Raw genomic sequence first — 17839 nt, 5'->3', positions numbered from 1 at the left:
CCGCCTGTCTATCTGCCCCAGGCCTACTGCCTCTCGTTCTGTTGCAGGACCGCCCCTTTCCGCCCGGGCCTACTGCCTTTCTGCTACTATACACAGTATAGAACGTATCATCCATCTCTCAGTTCAGGATCACCGAGCCATCTCTGTATGGCTCCTAGGAGGACTCACCGACTAACCCCGTACGGGTTCACTTCCTGTCCTCATTCTCTAACACATTATTAAACATTCCTTACAATTAACTAGCTAACTACATATAACTGCTACATGTCAGCATTATTGCTTCTTCTGTCAAAGTATCATCATTCTCTAAGTGCTATCGATGAACGTCCCCTTTAAGAAGGGACCAAGTCTCTAAGAGGTAGTGCAACTTCTCAAGCTGCGAGTTCGTATACAGCAAGGGCTCCAGTGCTGTTTCCAGGAACAGTTTCTTCGCAAAGAGTCCCTTCTTTTGTAAAACCAGTAGAGGGCACCTTTAAGAAGGTGCAAACTATTTACAGGGAGTTTGTAATCATGCAGTGTTCATGATCCAGCAGTTCTTTCAACAATGATAAAACAGAAAACAAAAACAAAAGCAGAGGAAGGGATCCCGAGTAAACAAAGGGATCCCTTTAAAAGTTACCCTAATCGGGTTGTAGCAGCAAGAAGACAAACAGTTAACTATTTACATTCTATAAGGCATCTAGAGCTTCATAGTAAGTTGCAAGTAATCAGCCGATAGTGGACACCTCGACCGTTCAAGCTTTGGCCCCTGGTCTGCGGCTGATGTAGTGTCAGTGGTTGGTCTCTCGGGTGCAATCAGATCACCCGGTGTCTGGATTCGAAGGCTAACCCTGGCTGCAAGCTCGGTAGCCGCAACAAGGCGTACAGTGGCGATAGTAACAAGATCTGTCAAGTCTGGATCGGTCATGGTCGGGGCAACAGGTGACACCCCCTCAGGCCCACATCGTTGGACGTTCCGAGCGCACCATCCTTGCGCACTCCAGTGGCGGGTGTAGGTCACCTGATCCCCCCTTTGCAATAGTGGGTCACCATATTGGTTGCGGCAGGGAGTCTTCACGTTGTAACTGGTAACGAAGACGTCAGTCGGTAGTCCCGGTTCCTGTATGGAGCCCCAACATCGCTTTGGGTGAAAGGCCAGCACAGTTCCCCGCTTTACTACGTCTTTCCTGCCGCATGCAGGCTTCAGGCGTTGTACTTTTGGCGCATTAGTTTGTTCTGTGTCTTTTCGTTTTTTCCAATGTAGGATCAGGCATTGTTTATATTGTTCCCAAGTGAGCACAGCAAGGGTGAGGCCTTCCTCCCAAGCTCCCTCGGGCCCGGTCCAGGGGGTGTCCCACTGGAGGATCACCCCTTCGGGGCTCACATCTATGGGTTCCCCCATCGTGGTTGGTAGTGGAGGTACCAGCTTCTCCATCGTGTCGGGGGTGAGCACCACCAGCCCCGCCAAGAGGAAACGGTTATTGTTGGGGTGAGGAGCGGTCACGGGAGCGGGATCGGCCAGGGGAGCAGGATCGGTCAGGGGAGCAGGTGCGTCTTCCATACCTGCGCCTGATGTGTATCCACTGATGTCGATCCGTTCCACTGACAAGGACACTGGAATCGGCCGCAGCCCGGACTGTGGTTCCTCCACGGTGGCCTCTCGATGTGGTTCCGCTCTCCATGGCTCCGTGGTTGGGATAGGTAAGCTCGGCTCCTCCGCCGACGGCTCCAAGGAGTTCGAGTCCTTCAGCTGCGGTGGATTCGGGTCCGTCTCCGGTGGGTGAGGACAAGCCGGGAACACTTCGCCGTCGCTCGGGCACTTGCTGCTCATCGTCGCTGTCCGACATTCGGCGGCACCGCATACACCTGGCTCCGCCATTTCTCCAAGGTCGAGCTCCCTCTTCGCCTCGTTCCCGCCGTTGCAAATCAGGGGGTGGTTCTCCTCTGCTTCTGGGCAGGTCATCATCTCGCAGCAGAAGTCGGAGGGGGCGGTCACTGCTTTTGGCGCCGCTTTGGTAATCTCCTCCCATGGCACGTCCTTCTTCTTGCTCTGCGCTCCATGTGGCGCTGCAATGGCGGCGGGTTTTGGCGGCAAATGGCAGTGCACAGTCTTTGCAATAAGTCACAGTCCAAGTACAATAAATCACAGTCCCAAGGCACACATGACCTGATTCTTCAGGCTTAAGTAGATCCTGTTCGTGACGCCAAGTTGCAGCGCCCCCACTGCCACAGGGCTGAGGAGTACCCGGTACCGGGCCTCTGAGTCTCTGCTCTGGGGTTGTCACGGTGGCTAGACCCGGTCCGTGACCCTGCTGAGGGGCGCCCAATGAAAGATGTGGGTGGTGATGATGTTGTAGTGGTGCGGTGCAGGTCACAGTAAATAACAAGGACACCAGGTTGCAGTCTCTTTACCTCTTTACTGAAGGCTTCAGGATCCTCAGTCCGGAATACGGTTAATCAGGCTGCGCAAGTCCGGCCGGTCCGATGGCACCTCCAGAGTTCCCTTTGCAGGTGGAAATCTGTGCCTACCTTCTAGCGCTTGTGTGTTGTGGTCCTCCCCTGCTGTGCTTACGGGATAGTCCCCACAACTGTTGTGTCTGTTTCTGAAGTTCCCTCACAACTCGATTATGATGTTCTTCTTCATCCCCCAGATCATATGGCTAGGACGCACCCGTATGACGGGTAGGCTCGGAGCTCTTCCTGGACCCTAGTGTCGCCCCTCTCCTGTTGTTGCCCCCTATGTCTTCTTAGGTGATTTGGGTGAGACAGCCCACCTATAACTGACTGTCCTGCCGTAGGTTTGAAGTTAGGCCTGGAGCTCTATACTTCCTCGGCGTTCCGGCCATCGGCTGCGCGCCTCAGTAGGATGTTGCCTCGTCTTACAGCACGACTCCTACTGGTGTTTCTCCTTGTTGCGTTGATCTCGTTTCTCACTCAGCACAATTAACCTCGCTTCTTCTCCTTTCTTAGGGCACCGCCGCTATCTCGTGCAGGCGCGGTCCCGTAACGTTCTCTCTGTTCGCTAGACCTCTGTCAGGATCCCACCCCTGACAGGGACCCCCCTGAATCTTCCCCTGCAACACCCTCTGCCACAGGATGTTGCCTGGCTCCAACCCAGTCAGCTTCTCTCTAACTTCCTGTCTAACCCCCAGTTTTACCAGACTGTGAGGAGTGGCCTAATACATAGCGCCCTTAGCTCCCCCTGGAGGCCAGACTGTGAAGTGCATTGGTGTCTGTGATACCTGGTCAGGTGAACTCCTTCAGTGCCATCAGACGTACCATAGCCCCCCTTAGCGGCGGAGCATCAGTACTGCAACGACCAGGACTCTGGGGCGCTGCACTAACTCAGTCCTACCAGGTCGGTTGGAGAACACGGCCCGGAAGAATTCCAGCCTGGTTCGCAGCTGTGACTGCTGGGGTTCAGTTAACAAGGTGCTTATCTCCGCATCCTCGATGGACCCATCAGCCTTGGCTTGGGTCAGCATGTGCAGGAGGGGGTCTTCCTCCCCGTCTTTGGGCAGGCTGCAGACCGGTTGGACTTGGCAGTCCCTGCTCCAAGAACACGTCCCCAAAACAGGTAACTCGGCACAGACTGGGTATCCACCCTAGCAAACCGGGTCCTAGCAAACCGGGTACCCAAGCAGCGTCCTTGACAATACCCACTCCATTTTACTACTTCCTGAGTCTGCCAATCTATCACCGGATTGTGCAGAGCAAGCCAAAGAAGTCCCAGTACCACAGGTGAGGGCAGACCCTCCAGTATATAAAAGCCTAACACCTCAGAGTGTGTGAGGCCCCACCTAAAGCCGTAAGTCTCAGATGAGTAAAATGCCCCTGTCTCAAGGTGGCGGAGTCGATGGTGATTATGGGTATGGGTCTGGACAGAGTATGTGGATTAAGGCCATGGACCTGGACGAACTTTGCTTCCCTCAAATTAACCTCTTTCTGACCTCAGACATGATAGTACATCTAGATCTCCTGCTTTGATGCGGGCTCCGGCATTGAGCCCAAATCAAAGCCAGGACATGTCAGCTGTTTTGAACAGCTGACATGTGCCCGCAATAGCGACGGGTGGAACCCGTTAATAGCGATCCACCCGCCGCTATTAACTAGATAAATGCCACTGTCAAACGCTGACAGCGGCATTTAACTACCGCTTCCAGCCATTTGGCCAGAAATGAGCGCATCGCCGACCCCATCACAGCGGGTCAGCGATGCGTCGGCATGATAACCTGAGGTCTCCTTGAGACCTCTATGGTTGTTGATGTTGGCTTGCTGTGAGCGCCACCCTGTGGTGTGCTCATAGGAAGCCTGTAATTCAGCTACATAGGAGCGATCTGATGATCGCTCCTATGTAGCTGAGCCGATCCAATTGTGTCAGCTTCTAGCCTCCCATGCTATTGAAGCATGGCAAAAGTAAAAAAAATGTTTAAAAGAATATGAAAAAAATAAAAAAAGTAAAAGTTTAAATCACCTCCCTTTAGCCCCATTAAAAAAAACAATTAAAAAAATCAAATATACACATATTTGGTATCGCCGCATTCAGAATTGCTGATCTATCAATAAAAAAAGGATTAACCTGACCACTAAACGGCGTAGCGAGAAAAAAATTTGAAATGCCCGAATTACGTTTTTTTGGTCGCCACGACATTGCATTAAAATGCAATAACGGGTGATCAAAAGAATGTATCTGCACCAATATGGTACCATGAAAAACGTCAGCTCGGCATGCAAAAAATATGCCCTCACCCGACCCCAGATCACGAAAAATGGAGACACCACAGGTATCGGAAAATGGTGCAATTTTTTTATTTTTTTTAGCAAAGTTTGGAAATTTTTTTCACCACTTAGATAAAAAAAGAACCTAGACATGTTTGGTATCCATGAACTCATAATGATCTGAAGAATCAAAATGGCGGGTCTGTTTTAGTATTTAGTGAACCTAGCAAAAAAGCCAAACAAAAAATGAGTGTGGGATTGCACTTTTTTTTGCACTTTCACCGCACTTGGAATTTTTTCCTGTTTTCTAGTACATGATATGGTAAAACCAATGATGTCATTCAAAAACAAAACTCATCCCACAAAAAATAAGCCCTCACATGGCCATATTAATGGAAAAATAAAAAAGTTATGGCTTTGGGAAGGAGGGGAGCGAAAAACGAACACGGAAAAACGGAAAATCACAAGGTCATGAAGGGGTTAAACCCTGCCCCACTGTCCAGAAATGCTGACATGTCCACTGTAAACCCACCAAGGAGGATTACAGGTGGTAGGGAAAAATTGTGTCCTACCTACGCAGGTGATGAGGACACCTGGGTTGCTGACCTCCCCGCAACCCGGGCCACCTAGTTTTCCTGGCAGTTGTTTACTATGTAGTCAGGAGGGACTCATGCCCACGAAATGGCCCTTTTTACTATAATAAAAACACTCCCCCTTTACGCCAGACAACGGGCAGTTTACTAGAGTGAGGTGCCGCACCCACCTGCATGGGTTCCTTAGTAGGCCCAGTACTGATCTCCCTCGACCCCAGACCTCTCTCACACATAGGCAACTCCCTATGTCTCTAGCGAAGATGGTGATCAACCCTGATTCAAGGGAAACTGGAGTCTCATTCATGGCTAAAGCCTCCTTTACCCTTACTGTAAGCCCCTCACAGAACTGACTACGTAGTGCGGGGTCATTCCACTTAGTGTTCGTGGCCCAGGTCCGAAACTCAGTGCAATATTCCTCCACCAGCTGGTCTCCTTGCTAAAGTTGGCGCAGTGTGGACTCGGCTAAGGAGACGCGATCAGTATCATCATATATAAGGCCCCAGTGCCATAAAAAATTCCTCCACCGACTGAAGCGACTGGGAGTCAGACGGGAGAGAAAACGCCCATGCTTGGGGGTCCTCCTGGAGGAGCGAGGTTACTATCCCCACACATTGCTCTTCTGTACCTGAGGAAACCAGATGTAACCTGAAGTACATTTTACAGGCCTCCTGGAACACAGCAAACTTGTCACGACCTCCAGAGAATCTGTCTGGCAAAGCGATCTTGGGCTCCACTATGGTTTGCCTGGGAGATGAGAGTCCCACACCAGATGTATTAGGGTGCTGCAAAACCACCACGTGTAAATATGCCACCTTCAGACTGAGCTGCCGCAGTTTAATTTAATTTAATTTAAAACAGCGATTGGATCCATAATGGATCAGAAAAAATGGTTACAGTTAGAGCTAATGTCATGACACAACTGTTGGGTGATCCAGGACAAGGGAATCCTTCCCTGTCCCTAACACTAGGGGGCGCTCACCCTACTCCCCAGGATACTTCAGATGGTGAAGATGCTGGGTCCTCCACCCTTGCTTTATCTCCTGAGTCAGCCCTCCGTCTGTTCTCTTCCCCCACCCAGGGAAGCGGGGTGCTACTGTGCTCTGTAGTACACCAACCCAACAAACAATTCAACACAAACAAGGGCTAACTGAAAACTCCAGGCAAACAAAATATTCACTCACATATAATAGAGGAATGCACTGGGGCGAGAAGGTAGGGGAATAAACCAAAATAGAGAAGGATAGGGAATTATCACACATACAAACCAAGCAACAGTCACAGATAACTTCTCCAACACTCCTTCTCATATGAACACCTCTCGCTCCGGAAGCCATGCAGCAAGTGCTTGGTCTGACAAGGATTTGCAATAGAGCCCAGATAATAAAGGGGGAAGGAATGGCTAACTTAGCTCAGCTGCGAGCACAGAGATTTCCAACATGGCCAATTAACCACTGTTCTGCCAGAAGAAATAAACACCATTAAAATGAAGAAGTGTTTCTTCTCAGCATCAGAGTAGGGACAATCAGACATTGTGGACTTCCGGATTCCACTCTGTCGTGGTAACCCGTGACTCCTCACACTATTCCTGACAGACCATCATTCTGATGAAATAGGCGCTGTCATTTGGGAATAGAGAGTGTATGGTGTACTTGCTTAGGTAGGTGGTGCAATGTGACCTCCAGATGATGCCCAGATTTCTTTCTGCTTCAGGATTTACCTTTGACTAGTCTTTAGTAGTGTTGAGCGATACCGTCCGATACTTGAAAGTATCGGTATCGGATAGTATCGTCCGATACCCGAAAAGTATCGGATATCGCCGATACCGATACCCGATACCAATACAAGTCAATGGGACACCAAGTATCGGAAGGTATCCTGTATGGTTCCCAGGGTCTGAAGGAGAGGAAACTCTCCTACAGGCCCTAGGATCCATATTAATGTGTAAAATAAAGAATAAAAATAAAAAATATTGATATACTCACCTCTCCGACGCAGCCTGGACCTTACCGATGTAACCGGCAGCTTCCGTTCCTAAGAATGAGCGCTTGAAAGACCTTAGATGACGTCGCGGCCTGTGATTGGTCGCGTGAGCGGTCACGTGACCGCCACGCGACCAATCACAAGCCGCGACGTCATCTAAGGACTTTCAAGCGCTTGAAAGACCTTAGATGACGTCGCGGCTTGTGATTGGTCGCGTGGCGGTCACGTGACCGCTCACGCGACCAATCACAGGCCGCGACGTCATCTAAGGTCTTTCAAGCGCTCATTCTTAGGAACGGAAGCTGCCGGTTACATCGGTAAGGTCCAGGCCGGAGAGGTGAGTATATCAATATTTTTTATTTTTATTCTTTATTTTACACATTAATATCGATCCCGATACCGATTCCCGATATCACAAAAGTATCGGATCTCGGTATCGGAATTCCGATACAGCAAATATCGTCCGATACCCGATACCCGATACTTGCGGTATCGGAATGCTCAACACTAGTCTTTAGTTATGGAGGACCATATCCAGCAAGCTGTAGTGCTGTTTGTGTACTGACACCTTATGGTATAGAGAGACTAACAACTGTATACTAAAAACACCCCACAAGACCTGCCATTTGGGAGAAGATCTAACCCATGAGTGGTCTAGATATGGCAATTTAGCTGTTCTCACTCATTTCTTTACGCTTTTCCATTTTTCTGCTTTAAAAAAAAAATCAGCTTTTCGAAGTAATTGGTTGATTGTTGTCTATCACATGATCCAGGCTTGGACTGGCCCACAGGAGAACAGGAGAATCCTACAGTGGGCCCCTGTGCAAGAGTGGGCCAACACTCCCTTATATGAGCAGTATTTGGCACAATATACATTGCTCAAAAAAATAAAGGGAACACTAAAATACCACATCCTGGATATCACTAAATGAAATATTCCAGTTGCAAATCTTTATTCATTACATAGTGGAATGAGTTGAGAACAATAAGACATAAAAATGATCAATTATCAAAGTTAATATCCCATGGAAGTCTGGATTTGGAACGATACTCAAAATCAAAGTGGAAAATCAAATCACAGGCTGATCCAACTTCAGTGGAAATTCCTCAAAGCAAGGAAATTATGCTCAGTAGTGTGTGTGGCCTCCACGTGCCTGTATGACCTCCCTACAATACGTTGGCATGTTCCTGATGAGCCAGCAGATGTTGGACGTTCTCCTGAGGGATCACCTCTCAGACGTGGATTAAAGCAGTCAACTCCTGGACAGTCTGTGGTGCAACATGGCATTGGTGGTTGAAATGAGACATGATGTCCCAGATGTGTTCGATTGGATTCAAGTCTGAAAAACAGGCAGGCCAGTCAATAGCATCAATGCCATCATCATGCAGGAAATGCTGACACACTTCACCCACATGAGGCCTAGCATTGTCATGTATCAGAGGGAACCTAGAGCCTACTGCACCTGCATATGGTCTCACAATGGGGCTAATTCTCTCATACCGGTACCTAATGACAGTCAGGGTACCTCTGGCTAGCACATGGAAGGCTGTGCTGCCCTCCAAAGAAATGCCTACCCACACCATTATTGACCCACTGCCCATCCGGTCATGATTAAGTATGTTGCAGGCAGGAGAACGTTCTCCACGGCATCTCCAAACTTTCTCATGTGTGTCACATGTGCTCAGTGTGAACCTGCTCATAGATGGTGAAGAACACAGGGTGCCAATGTCGAATGTGCCAATCTTGGTGTTGTCTGGCAAATACCATTCGCGTAGCATGATGTTGGGCTGTAAGCACATCGGGCCCGCATAACACACTCATTAAGTCTGTTACTGACAGTTTGAGCAGACTCATGGATGTTAGTGGCCTGCTGGAGGTCATTTTGTAGGGTTCTGGGACTGCACCTCCTGTTTTTCCTTGCACATAGGAGGAGGTAGCAGTCCTGGTGCTGGGTTGTTACCCTGCTATGGCTCCCTCCACGTCTCCTGGCATACAGGCCTGTCTACTGATATCTGCTCCATGCTCTGTACACTGTGCTGACAGACACAGCTACCCTTCTTGCCACAGCTCACATTGATGTGCCATCCTGGATGAGCTAATAGATACTGTTGGATTAATAGCGCAAAATAGGGTCTTATCCGGGATTCAGATGGTTAGACACAATAAGACTGTAATCACCAGATGGAGCCAAATTATGGCTTATAACAATACTCGCTGCAGCAGATCCACAGGTCCACTGATGACCGACCGAAGGAAAAAAAATTGGGCAAATGTTGATTTACTTTGTGCTGCTGAATAAGTGAAGGTCTGGACATATATCATAGATTGTGGCTTTATTCAATGAATTTCAAAGTTCTCAGACGTCTTCATCAAGAAAATACCACAAATGTCAACAATTTTCCTGGCAGTTATGGACCACATTTTTGTTGGTCTAACTGAATGTTTTTACAGAGCTCCTGATTTTCCAGCTGTTAATCACAGTTTGAATTCTGCTGACTGGCATCAGTTCCTTGGATATCTTTCTGTATCCCTTTCCTGTTTTATACAGCCCAACTAACTTTTCCCGTAGATCCGTTGACAATTCTTTTGCTTTCCCCATGACTGTTGTGAATTCTGTTGTGGGTTCTGCTCTTGGGCTCCCTCCGGTGGTAATAAGTGGTAATGCTGCTGTTTGTCCTTCACAACAGTCATCAGCTGCTTCCACTTTGGACGGGGCTATTTAGTCTGGCTCCTTCCTTTAGTGAGTGCCAGTTGTCCATTGTTTTCTAGGGATCCACATCTCTGCTTGGTTTCTCCTTCTGGATTGTCCAAATCATCAAAGATAAGTCCTGGCTCTGTTTTTGCAATCCACGTGCGGTGGACTTAATAGTTCTGTGAATTGCTATGTTTTTTCTTGTCCAGCTTTGTCTGTGTAAAGATTTATTCAGCCAAGTTGGAAGCTCTGGAGTCACAGAGTTACCCTCCATGCCTTTAGTTAGGTGTGAAGATTTTTGTATTCTCTGTGGTGGATTTTGTAGTATTTTTTATACTGACCGCACAGTACACTGTCCTGTCTTTTCTTTCTAGGTAGCATGGCCTCCTTTGCTAAATTCTGTTTTCAGTCTGCGTTTGTAATTTCCCTCTCCTCTCACAGTCAATATTTGTGGGGGGCTGCCTTTCCTTTGGGAATTTTCTCTGAGGCAAGATAGTATTCCTGTTTCTTTCTTTAGGGGTAATTAGTCCTCCGGCCGTGACGAGGTGTCTAGGGAGTGACAGGAACTTCCCACGGCTACTTCTAGTTGATGTGTTAAGTTCAGGGTCTGCGGTCAGTATAGAGGCCACCTACTCCAGAGCTCGTCCATGCTGCTCCTAGGCCACCAGTTCATAACAGTACAACTGGCCAACAATGAGTTAACCGCATCTCAAAAGAAGGGAAAGAAAGTGCTGAGCCATTTTTTTTTCTGTACTCTGTTGTGTTTTTTTTTCCCTCTTCACTTCTGGGTGGCTCAGGAGTTAGGCGTTGACATGGATGTTCAGGGACTTGCTTCTCGGGTGGATCAACTTGCTGCTAGAGTACAGGGTATTTCTGATTATATCGTGCAGACTCCTGTTTTAGAGCCTAGAATTCCTACCCCCGATCTGTTCTTCGGGGACAGGTCCAAATTTTTGAGCTTTAAAAATAACTGTAAACTGTTTTTTGCTCTGAAGCCCTGGTGATCCCATCCAGCAGGTAAAAATTGTAATTTCTCTGTTGCGTGGTGACCCGCAGGATTGGGCATTTTCCCTGGAATCTGGGAATCCGGCCTTGCTTAATGTAGACACCTTTTTTCAGGCGCTTGGGTTATATTGTATGATGAACCTAACTCTGTAGAGCATGCTGAGAAAACACTTTTGGCCCTGTGTCAGGGTCAAGAAGCGGCAGAGTCATATTGCCAGAAATTCACAAAATGGTCTGTGCTTACTAAGTGGAATGAGGATGCTTTGGCGGCAATTTTCAGAAAGGGTCTTTCTGAATCTGTTAAAGATGTTATGGTGGGGTTCCCCACGCCTGCAGGTCTGAGTGATTCTATGTCTCTGGCCATTCAGGTTGATCGGCGCTTGCGTGAGCGCAGAGTTGTGCGCGCTATGGCGTTGTCTTCCGAGCGGAGTCCTGAGCCTATGCAGTGTGATAGGATTGTGTCTAGAGCGGAACGCCAAGGATTCAGATGTCAGAATAGGTTGTGCTTTTACTGCGGCGATTCTGCTCATGTTATTTCTGATTGCCCTGAGCGTGCCAAGAGAATCGCTAATTCCGTTACTATCAGTACTGTACAACCTAAATTTCTGTTATCTGTGACCCTGATCTGCTCATTATCGTCATTCTCTGTCATGGCATTTGTGGATTCAGGTGCCGCTTTAAATTTAATGGACTTAGAATTTGCCAGACGTTGTGGTTTTTCCTTACAGCCTTTGCGGAGTCCTATCCCTTTGAGGGGGATTGATGCTACACCATTGGCTAAAAATAAACCTCAGTTTTGGACACAGTTAACCATGTGCATGGCGCCAGCCCATCAGGAAGATTGTCGCTTCCTGGTGTTACATAATTTGCATGATGCTGTTGTGCTGGGGTTTCCATGGTTACAGGTACATAATCCGGTGTTGGATTGGAAGTCTATGTCTGTGACTAGTTGGGGTTGTCATGGGGTTCACGAAGACGTTCCTCTGATGTCAATTTCCTCCTCCCCCTCTTCTGAAATTCCTGAGTTTCTGTCAGATTTCCAGGATGTTTTCGATGAGCCCAAGTCTAGTTCCCTTCCACCGCATAGGGACTGTGATTGTGCTATTGATTTGATTCCAGGCTGTAAGTTTCCTAAGGGCCAACTTTTCAACCTGTCTGTGCCTGAACATGCCGCCATGCGGAGCTATGTAAAGGAGTCTTTGGAGAAGGGGTATATTCGGCCATCTTCTTCTCCATTAGGAGCGGGGGTTTTTTTTGTTTCCAAGAAGGATGGCTCCTTGAGACCCTGTATTGATTATCGCCTCTTGAATAATATCACGGTCAAATTCCAATACCCTTTGCCTTTGCTTTCTGATTTGTTTACCAGAATTAAGGGGGCTAGTTGGTTTAGTAAGATTGACCTTCGAGGGGCATATAATCTGGTTCGTATTAAGCAGGGTGACGAATGGAAAACTGCGTTTAATACGCCCGAGGGCCATTTTGAGTATCTTGTGATGCCATTCGGACTCTCTAATGCCCCATCTGTGTTTCAGTCCTTCATGCATTATATTTTTCGGAATTATCTTGATAAATTCATGATTGTATATTTGGATGATATTTTGATTTTTTCAGATGATTGGGAGTCTCATGTGAAACAAGTTAGGATGGTATTTCAGGTCCTTCGTGACAATGCCTTGTTTGTGAAGGGGTCTAAGTGCCTCTTTGGAGTACAGAAGGTTTCTTTTTTGGGCTTCATTTTTTCTCCATCATCTATAGAAATGGATCCGGCTAAGGTTCAGGCCATTCATGATTGGATCCAGCCCACATCCGTGAAGAGCCTTCAGAAATTTTTGGGCTTTGCTAATTTTTATCGCCGTTTCATTGCCAACTTCTCCAGTGTGGTTAAACCCCTGACCGATTTGACGAGGAAGGGCACTGATGTAGCTAATTGGTCCTCTGAGGCCGTTTCTGCCTTTCAGGAGCTTAAGCGCCGATTTACTTCTGCCCCTGTGTTGCGTCAGCCGGATGTTTCTCTTCCTTTTCAGGTTGAGGTTGACGCTTCTGAGATTGGGGCAGGGGCCGTTTTGTCTCAGAGGAATTCTGATGGTTCCTTGATGAAACCGTGTGCCTTCTTTTCTCGAAAGTTTTCGCCTGCGGAACGCAATTATGATGTCGGCAATCGTGAGTTGTTGGCTATGAAGTGGGCATTTGAGGAGTGGCGACATTGGCTTGAGGGGGCCAAGCACCGTATTGTGGTCTTGACCGATCATAAGAATCTGATTTACCTTGAGTCTGCCAAACGGCTGAATCCTAGACAGGCCCGATGGTCCCTGTTTTTCTCCCGTTTTGATTTTGTTGTCTCATATCTTCCAGGTTCTAAGAATGTTAAGGCTTTTGGTGGCCTTCTTTGTCACGGGATGTGCGTTCTTTTGTGCAGTCCTGTGGGACTTGTGCGCGGGCCAAACCTTGCTGCTCCCACGCCAGTGGGTTGCTTTTGCCTTTGCCGGTCCCTGAGAGGCCTTGGACGCATATTTCTATGGATTTTATTTCGGATCATCCTGTTTCCCAGAGGATGTCTGTTATCTGGGTGGTCTGTGACCGGTTTTCTAAGATGGTTCATTTAGTACCTTTGCCTAAGTTGCCTTCCTCTTCTGAGTTGGTTCCGTTGTTTTTTCAGCATGTGGTTCATTTGCATGGCATTCCAGAGAATATTGTGTCCGATAGAGGTTCCCAGTTTGTTTCTAGGTTTTGGCGGTCCTTTTGTGCTAAGCTGGGCATTGATTTGTCTTTTTCTTCCGCATTTCATCCTCAGACAAACGGCCAAACCGAGCGAACTAACCAGACTTTGGAAACTTATTTGAGATGCTTTGTGTCTGCCGATCAGGATGATTGGGTGGCTTTCTTGCCATTGGCCGAGTTTGCCCTTAATAATCGGGCTAGTTCTGCTACCTTGGTGTCACCATTCTTTTGTAATTCTGGGTTTCATCATCGTTTTTCTTCAGGGCAGGTTGAGTCTTCTGATTGTCCTGGGGTGGACTCTGTGGTTGACAGGTTGCAGCAGATTTGGGCTCATGTTGTGGACAATTTGGTGTTGTCTCAGGAGGAGGCTCAGCGTTTTGCCAACCGTCGTCGGCGTGTGGGTTCCCGGCTTCGGGTTGGGGATTTGGTCTGGTTGTCTTCTCGTCATGTTCCTATGAAGGTTTCTTCCCCGAAGTTCAAGCCTCGGTTTATTGGTCCTTATAGGATTTCTGAGATTATCAATCCAGTGTCTTTTCGTTTGGCCCTTCCAGCCTCTTTTTCCATCCATAATCTATAATGTTTTTCATAGATCTTTGTTGCGGAAATATGTGGTGCCCGTGGTTCCCTCTGTTGATCCTCCTGCCCCGGTGTTGATTGATGGGGAGTTGGAGTATGTTGTGGAGAAGATCTTGGATTCTCGTTTTTCTAGACGGAGGCTTCAGTATCTTGTCAAGTGGAAGGGTTATGGCCAGGAGGATAATTGCTGACGATTTGGTTCGTGCCTTCCATTTGGCTCGTCCGGATCGGCCTGGGGGCTCTGGTGATGGTTCGGTGACCCCTCCTCAAGGGGGGGTACTGTTGTGAATTCTGTTGTGGGTTCTGCTCTTGGGCTCCCTCCGGTGGTTATAAGTGGTAGTGCTGCTGTTTGTCCTTCACAACAGTCATCAGCTGCTTCCACTTTGGACGGGGCTATTTAGTCTGGCTCCTTCCTTTAGTGAGTGCCAGTTGTCCATTGTTTTCTAGGGATCCACATCTCTGCTTGGTTTCTCCTTCTGGATTGTCCAAATCATCAAAGATAAGTCCTGGCTCTGTTTTTGCAGTCCACATGCGGTGGACTTAATAGTTCTGTGAATTGCTATGTTTTTTCTTGTCCAGCTTTGTCTGTGTAAAGATTTATTCAGCCAAGTTGGAAGCTCTGGAGTCACAGAGTTACCCTCCATGCCTTTAGTTAGGTGTGAAGATTTTTGTACTCTCTGTGGTGGATTTTGTAGTATTTTTTATACTGACCGCACAGTACACTATCCTGTCTTTTCTTTCTAGGTAGCGTGGCCTCCTTTGCTAAATTCTGTTTTCAGTCTGCGTTTGTAATTTCCCTCTCCTCTCACAGTCAATATTTGTGGGGGGCTGCCTTTCCTTTGGGAATTTTCTCTGAGGCAAGATAGTATTCCTGTTTCTTTCTTTAGGGGTAATTAGTCCTCCGGCCGTGACGAGGTGTCTAGGGAGTGACAGGAACATCCCACGGCTACTTCTAGTTGATGTGTTAAGTTCAGGGTCTGCGGTCAGTATAGAGGCCACCTACTCCAGAGCTCGTCCATGCTGCTCCTAGGCCACCAGTTCATAACAATGACTCACAATCCAGAAACATCAGTGATAGATAGATAGATCTATAGATAGATAGATCTATAAACATATCTATCTATCTATAGATCTATCTATAGATCGATCTATCGATCTCTATAGATATATCTATCCATCTATCTATAGATATATCTATCCATATATCTATAGATATATCTATCTATCTATCTATCTATAGATAGGTAGATATATCTATAGATAGTTAGATAGATAATACCAAGCTCGATGTTTAGTAATAAACATAATAAAATGGTACATAAAGAGTTATATAAAGACACATACAAAATCTGCATTAGTCCGGGGTCACACTTGCGAGACACTCGCACGAGTCTCGCACCGGCACTCGGGACTGGAGCGTTCAGCTGCATAGAAATACATGCAGCTGCACGCTCCTGTCCCGAGTGCAGGTGGCGGTGCCAGGTATTGATGCGAGGGACTCGTGCGAGTTTCTCACAAGTGTGACCCCGGGGGTTTTGTGAAAAAAAAAATGGTGTGAGCTCCCGAGCAATTTCCTGTGCCAGAGAGGGAAAGCCAGTGACTAGCGGCCGATGTTTATAGCCTGGGAAGGGGTTAATACCCATGGATCTTCCCAGGCTATGAGTATCAGCCCACAGCTGTATATTTAGCCATTACTGGCTATTAAAATAGGGAAACCCCCCAAAAAAACGACGTGGGGTCCCCCTATAAATAATAGCTAGAAAAGGCTATGCAGACAGTTACAGGCTGATATTCATAGCCTAGAAAGGGACCATGGATAGTGCCCCCCGGCTACAAACACCAGCTCACAGCCGCCCCACAAATGGTGCATCTGTAAGATGCATCAATTGTGGCACTTAGCCTCTCTCTTCCCACTGCCCTGTAGCCGTGGCATATGGGGTAATAGGGGGGTTAATGTCACTTTTGAATTGTAAGGTGACATCAAGCCAGCTACCATTACTAATCCTATAGTTGTTAATGGGCTAAATAAGCACACAGCCAGAATAAAGTATTTTAATGAAATAAAACACCACACAGTTTTGCCATCTTTATTGTTCTGCCAATCCATGCGATGCCTTCAATCTCCTGGGAAAAAATAAAAAATAATAAACCAACACAAATACTCCCTGGTCTGATGCAGTCCATTTAAAAACAAGTGCCCCACGACGATCTCCCCTATAGAGCTGTCACATCAGGAGATGTGACAGCTCTATAGGCCTCCAGTGACACATTGACAGGAGAAAATGGCTCCTGCAGTGTTATCACTGAGGGTTCTATGGCCTCTCACTTTACAGCACTGCTGCGTGAGAATTTTCCCATGCAGCGGTGCCACATGTGACAGTATGAACTCTGCACTCACAGAGGCGAAGGGATACAGTGCAGATGGATACCTTCCGTCATTGTATCACCGGAGCCTCTGGAGAGCGATCCCATCTGCCGATGTGAAAGCTCTTCACAAAATATCATCGTGGGACACTCGTTATTAAATGAATTACATCAGATCAGGGCGAATACTGTTGGTTTATTATTTAACTTTTTTTTTTCACAGGTGATCGAGGGCTTTGGGGATTAGCTGTATGGTGAGTATGTACTGTATGTTGTATGTACTGTATGTCTATATGTATGTACTGCATATGTATGTATGTGGGATTTTTTTACACTTGAACACAGTAGCCAGATGATGGGACTACTACTGTCCCATCATCCGGCTAGCTGTCACTCTATCAGGCATAGCCTTATGGGACTAGTAGTCCCATCGGACGATGCCTGCCTTCACACAGACACACACACACAGCCCCGCACACACTTACAGCCCCCCCACACACATACAGCCCCGCACACTCACAGTCCAGCAGACACCCGCAGACCCATGCACAAACATAGACACACACAGCCCTGCAGACACACAGACGCACACAAACACACGCACACAGACATGCACATCTTCTCCGCACACACACAGTTTCCGCCCACACTCCGTCCACACACTCTTCCCCTCCTGATCTGCAGCGTTTCTCACAGGCAACTCCTCAGCAAAACCACAGATCTTTTTTAAACCTGCGGTTTTGCTGCAGATTAGCCTGACTCAATAGAAGTCAATGAGTGCAGAAACGCTACAGATTCACAAAAAGAATTGACATGCTGCGGAAAAGAAAACTCTGCAAATCCGCACGTTTTTTTCCGCAGCATGTGCACAACAATTCTCAATTTCTCATTGACTAACATTGCTTGTGCACTACACTGCGGATTTGATGCTATTCCGTGCCTCCAAAAACGCTGCGGATCCGCATCAAAATCCACAACGTGTGCACATAGCCTTAATGGCTTCACGCAACCACTTCACTCACTTCACTCATATTTTCTGAAAAAAAGACCAAGAAAGCAAAAATTCAGCTGGGGTATGTAAACTTTAAAGCACAACTGACAACTGTATATAAAACAATAAAGTGATGATGGCCCCCTGAAGAAGCCCACGCGAAAAGCGTGTGGGAGTTGGGTGGTCTGAGATCACACAGGGATATATATGGGCAAGGCCGG

Source organism: Ranitomeya variabilis, chromosome 1, assembly GCF_051348905.1.
Source record: "Ranitomeya variabilis isolate aRanVar5 chromosome 1, aRanVar5.hap1, whole genome shotgun sequence".
Taxonomy (NCBI): Eukaryota; Metazoa; Chordata; class Amphibia; order Anura; family Dendrobatidae; genus Ranitomeya; species Ranitomeya variabilis.
Note: the sequence above shows the minus strand (reverse complement) of the source record.